This window comes from Nansenia antarctica (genome assembly GCF_963989245.1).
Source record: "Nansenia antarctica genome assembly, chromosome: 8".
Lineage (NCBI taxonomy): Eukaryota > Metazoa > Chordata > Actinopteri > Argentiniformes > Microstomatidae > Nansenia > Nansenia antarctica.
The window spans coordinates 47,160,267-47,166,091 of record NC_137678.1 but is presented as its reverse complement, the minus strand read 5'-3'; positions in this window follow the sequence as shown (position 1 = coordinate 47,166,091).

The window sequence follows — 5,825 nt, the reverse complement described above, 5'->3', positions numbered from 1 at the left end:
CAAAAACAGAACCTCTCTTTTGGCTTTGCGTGACCTTCCTATTGTTCTCAACTGACCGCATTCACATATTATTTAAATGAGCACATAGTACATGATTTATCACTTCTAGTGATTTTAATACAAATTCCCAACAAATCCCCCCTTTGGTCATTAAACAAAATTATGACCATTACAGAGAATTTGTAGCCAGAAATGGTGAGATGGGTCGTAGACCGCAAATGCCTTTATTTACACCATTCCTTCACAAACCTCCATAATTACAACAGATCTTCAACTCCTGTATCATGATCCATGATCTCCTCACCCTCCAACAGTGACTGCTGCTGTTCAGCAATAAGCATTTGTAATTGTCTCTGTGTACCAACATCAACCTTGGTTAGGGCCGCAGTAATCAGTCGCTGGGTCAGGCCTATAATGCAAGGGATAGCCAAACAGGATCAAACAGGATCAACAATGTGGCAGAGATGAGGAGGGCAGTGAGCATAGACATAGCCAGATTTTTTCATTTAACAAAACAGTCACCAATAACAGTGCTAACTCAAGCGTTTGCATACACCTCTTGTAAACATCCTCATCACCATCTACCAAATTTCTCATTATCAGCGCCCAAGTGTCTCGCACCGACCCATGAGTGGGACCATGTGCCTCAGCACCAATAACATTAATTAGACCTGCACGGGCCACTATTCTTCCGTCATGCTTTGCGTCACCCCCCTTGTTACCCACACTGACCTTTCTTGGGGGGAGGCAGCCCCCTGTATGTCATCTATAGTCTGTACAGAGCATTTAGGTTTGTCTAGCTGGATTGAGACCAGCTGATGTTCTCTGGGGACATATCAATGGACTGCGCTTACATACCGCCTTTATCCAAAGCGCTTCAATGGCTTCTCATTCACCAACACACACATTCACACACCAATGGTGGCAAGCTGCCATACAAGGCGCCGGCCCTGGGAGCAATTCGGGGTTCAGTGTCTTGCCCAAGGACACTCTGACATGTGGCCTGCCGGGGCTCGAACCGCCGATCTGCCAACCTTGCGATCATTAGATGGCGGCTCTACCTCCTGCATCACAGCCACCCCCTCCTGATTTAGCGGCTGCATCTGCAGCATAATTTCCTTTTTCTTCGTCTGTGTCGGCTTTCGAGTGTCCCTTCAGCGGTGCCTCTAATCTAAAAGCAGATATCTATGGGGTGAGCCCCCACCTTTCCAAACATGTCTGCTACAGGTTTACTGAAATTGCCTGGCAGTCACGCATTCTAAGGAAGCAAAACAAATTGCAAGGCATTTAGACAAGAAACTGTAAAGTGATGATTAGGCCCAATGGATCTCCTGAAACCTCCAAAGGGATTATGGTGAGAGAACAAATAATGACTGTGAAATACCTGAACAGACAATTGACTCAAATCTGAGTGGAAATACTTGAACAGACAATGACTGTCAAAATGGGAATGGACAAGGATTATTCATTTCCACTAAACGATATAAATGATGATGAGTTTGGAGAAATGGGATCACTGGACTGTGTGAATTATAATCCAGCTGCACCTAAAAACTATGAAGAGTTGAACTTTGAAAACCTTTGACTTTACAGAGGACAAAATGTATGACATTGAGAACAACATCGACCACTTCTACAACAATAATAACAGCGATCCACTTCTACAGCAATAATAACCGTCTGCAACTGTGACACACTACACAGAGGAACAATTCAAAAGAAAACATTATGGATTGTGTCACTGTAGAAATAAAATATGGAGAAATCTAAGACGATAATAATACGCTGTGTATATAGAACTCCAGGATCCTGTCTTGACACATTCAAAGATATGATGGTTGATATGTATGATAAACTAAATGACAGAAAGACGGTCTTTGTATGAGGGGACTTAAATATAGATTTGTTGAACCCAAATGAACACAAAAAAAAATGTTACAGACATCATGGACACAATGTACAGTATATGTGTATTTCCTACAATCTTAAAACCGACTAGAATAACAATTAACAGTGCTCCTTTAATAGATAACATTTTTACCAATGAAATTGGGAGTAAAATAGTAAGTAGAATGCTATTACCGTAAATAAACAGAGCTGCCTATCAAGACCCAACTAACAAATTATTCATAAACCCCTATGATCTCAAATTTAAAGAATTGGTGGACTTCAAAATGGCACAAGTATTTCTACAAAGTAAAAAAAATATATAAGATGCTTCCAGACTTTATCCAGAGACTGTTCCAAGTTAGACAGACTAATTACGAACTCAGAGGAATATGTATATTTATGAAAACAAAGATTAAAACAAATGCAAAACAAAGATGTATAATAGTTAAAGGAGCCTACCCATGGAACACCGCCGAAAAGGAAATGAAAATGTGCAGCACACCAAAAGGACTAAAAAAATCACAAAAAATAAGATGATTAACAAGTATAAAAACAGAGGCATAAACACAGCCCTTGTTTGGTATCCTTGAACCCCCCCCCGCCAACATGCGCAAGTAAAGTCCTGTTCACAAATGTTTCCCTGTCTTGACCATGCACTCATGAACATATTGCAGAAGTGCGTAGTATTAAGGCGTCCCACGTCGCCCCCCTTTCCCGTCCTGTTAAGGCAGTCGTAGGCTTTTTCTAAGTGTAAAGGGTGATGTCCCTCATATATCATGGGGCCTTTAGATCTATTCATACCGGGGCAGCATGTTCTCCCCCTCGTCCCATCTCTACTGGAGAATTTGAACAATTATCAGGCTTGTAGGGGGAGGGAAACAGTGTACTCTCTCTAGGTGGTTTCAAGCAGACTAAACAATGAATTTAGAATGAATTTAGAAATGGTGGATATTGTGTAGTTAACCCAGTTAATTTAATAGTTAATTAATAAATTGTATAAATAATTGTGGCTATAACCCAGTTGTACCAAACATTTTGATTTGATTTGCTTCTCCATTTATCTCGAACATTTCAACCACAAAAACACACAAATCTTCAACAACAAAAACAAACCCCGAAAAATAAATAAAAATACAAATAAAATAAGATATAAATTGAAATAAAATATATCTTCCTCGACATGGAAGCAACAGTCGGCAATTGCCCTGTTCGATAAAAGACAGAAAGAAACAAAACCCACCTGGTCCTGCCCCTTCCCCACAATATCATACCTTTACGCAATAGATTATCTATCAATATCTATAATAATATGGCTATCCACTATAGCTAACCAGGAACCAAATGTCCACAAAAATACCAGTTCACGTCATTCTCAAGCTCCTCCAACCTATATCCCTCCAAACCACTCAATAGTATTACTTGTTTTCATTGTTACATCAAGGCCATTCAAAATGGACACCCCACAAACTGAGATGCACCTGCCCCTGAGCGCTGCACGGACAACAGGCTGTTCTACATTCAATTTCCCTCCTAGACTACAACCCCTATCTCTGCTCATGAACAAAACAATTTTAGTAAGTTGCCAGCGACCTTATTTTGTGTTACTTTAAACATGAATCGTGCAGCTCTGAATTTAACCAATTCTCAACATTTCAGAGTTTGACTTTTATTTTATTTTATTAATAATTGGTATGACCTCTATACCCAGCATGAAGTACAATTCTTATAGCTCTTTTTTGCAATGTGCATATCTTTTCTAGGTTGGTTTGTATTTCCCCAAACTTCAAACTTGTGGTCTATTTAATGTCTATTCTCCTCTGTATGTAAAGCACTTGAAATTGCCCCTGTTATATGAAATGTGCTATACAAATGAACGTGTCTCGCCTTGCCTACTCTCTGACCCTACGAGGACAATGGGTAATGGTTCCAGGGGGACTCATCCATACAACACATCCCTCAGGGAAGCCTGCAAATAATCTAGATGACAAATGAAGATTGACTTGAGCAGCAGAGAGGGCATTGACCTTTCACCTTCCCTGTCCATATTATAATGGGACCCACGCTGAGCCATGAAGCCATCCAGACCCACACTGAGCCATGAAGCCATCCAGAGCCACTGTCACAGTGGTGAAACAGATGGAATGGAGGAAATCCCCTAGCTTTCACCACACCGTGTGTTTAGTACCCTGCTGGTGTGTTGTGTTTGTAATGATTTAATTCTAGTTACTGTTCATGAAAGCAAGTAAAGAGCAAGGAGGGTGTTGCATTTCTACACCCCCCCCCCAATGGCAGGACATCATGTCCTCTCTGTATGAGAACTCCAGGACCCATCAAACAGCCAGTAGCCTCAAGTCATCTCTTTATCTCCCTCTCTCCTCCAATCTCCTCTCATCAGCAGCAGCTGAGAGGCACGTTGGGACTAATTAGCCTTGCCAGCGATTAGGAAAAAAGACGACCAGGGGCAGATAAGTGGGGTCCAGAGGGCTAATGGGGGACGAGGAGGGGAGAGCAGGTGATGTAGGGTTGGACCTGAGGGGATGGAGAACCTGTGTGTGTGTGTGTGTGTGTGTGTGTGTGTGTGTGTGTGTGTGTGTGTGTGCGCCCGCGTGTTCCCGCGCGTGTGTGTTTGTACAGTCTCTGTGTGTGTGTGTGTGTGTGTGTGTGTGTGTGTGTGTGTGTGTGTGTGTGTGTGTGTGTGTGTTTGTACAGTCTCTGTGTGTGTGTGTGTGTGTTTGTACAGTCTCTGTGTGTGAGTGTGTGTGTGTGTGTGTGTGTGTGTGTGTGTGTGTTGGTACAATCTCTCTTTGTGTGTGTGTGTGTGTGTGTGTGTGTGTGTGTGTGAACCATCTCCTGTCTGTGATGGTCTTCCAGCTGTACAGACAGCTGTTTTGAAATGAGTAGAAACATTATATAATAATATATTATTATTATATAATATAAAGGCTTATTGCAATTGCTTGAAGCTGTAAAGGGGCATACCACAACAAAAGAGTAGGATGGGAATTGATAAGATGCTATTGATACCGATTCCATTATTAATTCTGCTTATTGGTTGGATTCTTTATCGATTCCCAAGTAGGCCTACATAGGTTTTCAGTGTCGACGCAACTGTTTTATCATCTTGAGTCTCTGAACACAGTATATAATATCTGAACATAACATTTGAACATTAATAAAATGACCATGAGCAGCTGGTTGTAGCTTCAGAGCTATCTGTAGCAACAGTCTGTCTGTCATCATCTAAAATGGATGAAATATTTTGTACAGCATTCATTTTCATTTAGGGTTTCTGCTAATCCGATAAGAGGAATCGATTCCCATCCTTACAAAAGGGCATTAGGGTTAGGAATGTGTTGCCTCTCTATCGTACACAGTTCTCACTCTTCACTGAAGAGAATCTTTATCTGAATGTTTGTGATTAGGGAAGGGCACAGTATCCAACTGGGCAGAGTGCCCATCGAATCGAGTAGAAGGAGAAACTGTGCAACAAGTGTATAAATAACAGTGTGTGATGGATGTGTGGCACTCTACAGTATCGCTCATCTAGAATGATATTACCGGTTCCTCTCTAAACCCCTACCGGTCCCTCTGGATCCCCATGCAATTACTGCTACAAGTTGACTTCAATTTGAGCTCGCCGTGAGACAGATCCCTCTCTTCTCTGGCTGGGGTAAATTAGGAGGTGGGGGGGGCAGAGGTAGTGATTACCATCTAAGGTGTTAATGTCCCACCTGTATCCATGTCTGTTCCTATGGGAGGGTGGAGTCTGAGTGCAAGAGACCAAACAGGAACATAAAACACAAGATGGACAGAGACAAAGGGTGACGTTAGAATTATAAGGTTCTATCTCCATTTTTGTCAAAATTTAGTTTTGTACATAATCTGATCCATTAGGTGTTCATTAATGCCTGTGTGGTGTTATTTTTAAAATGTTG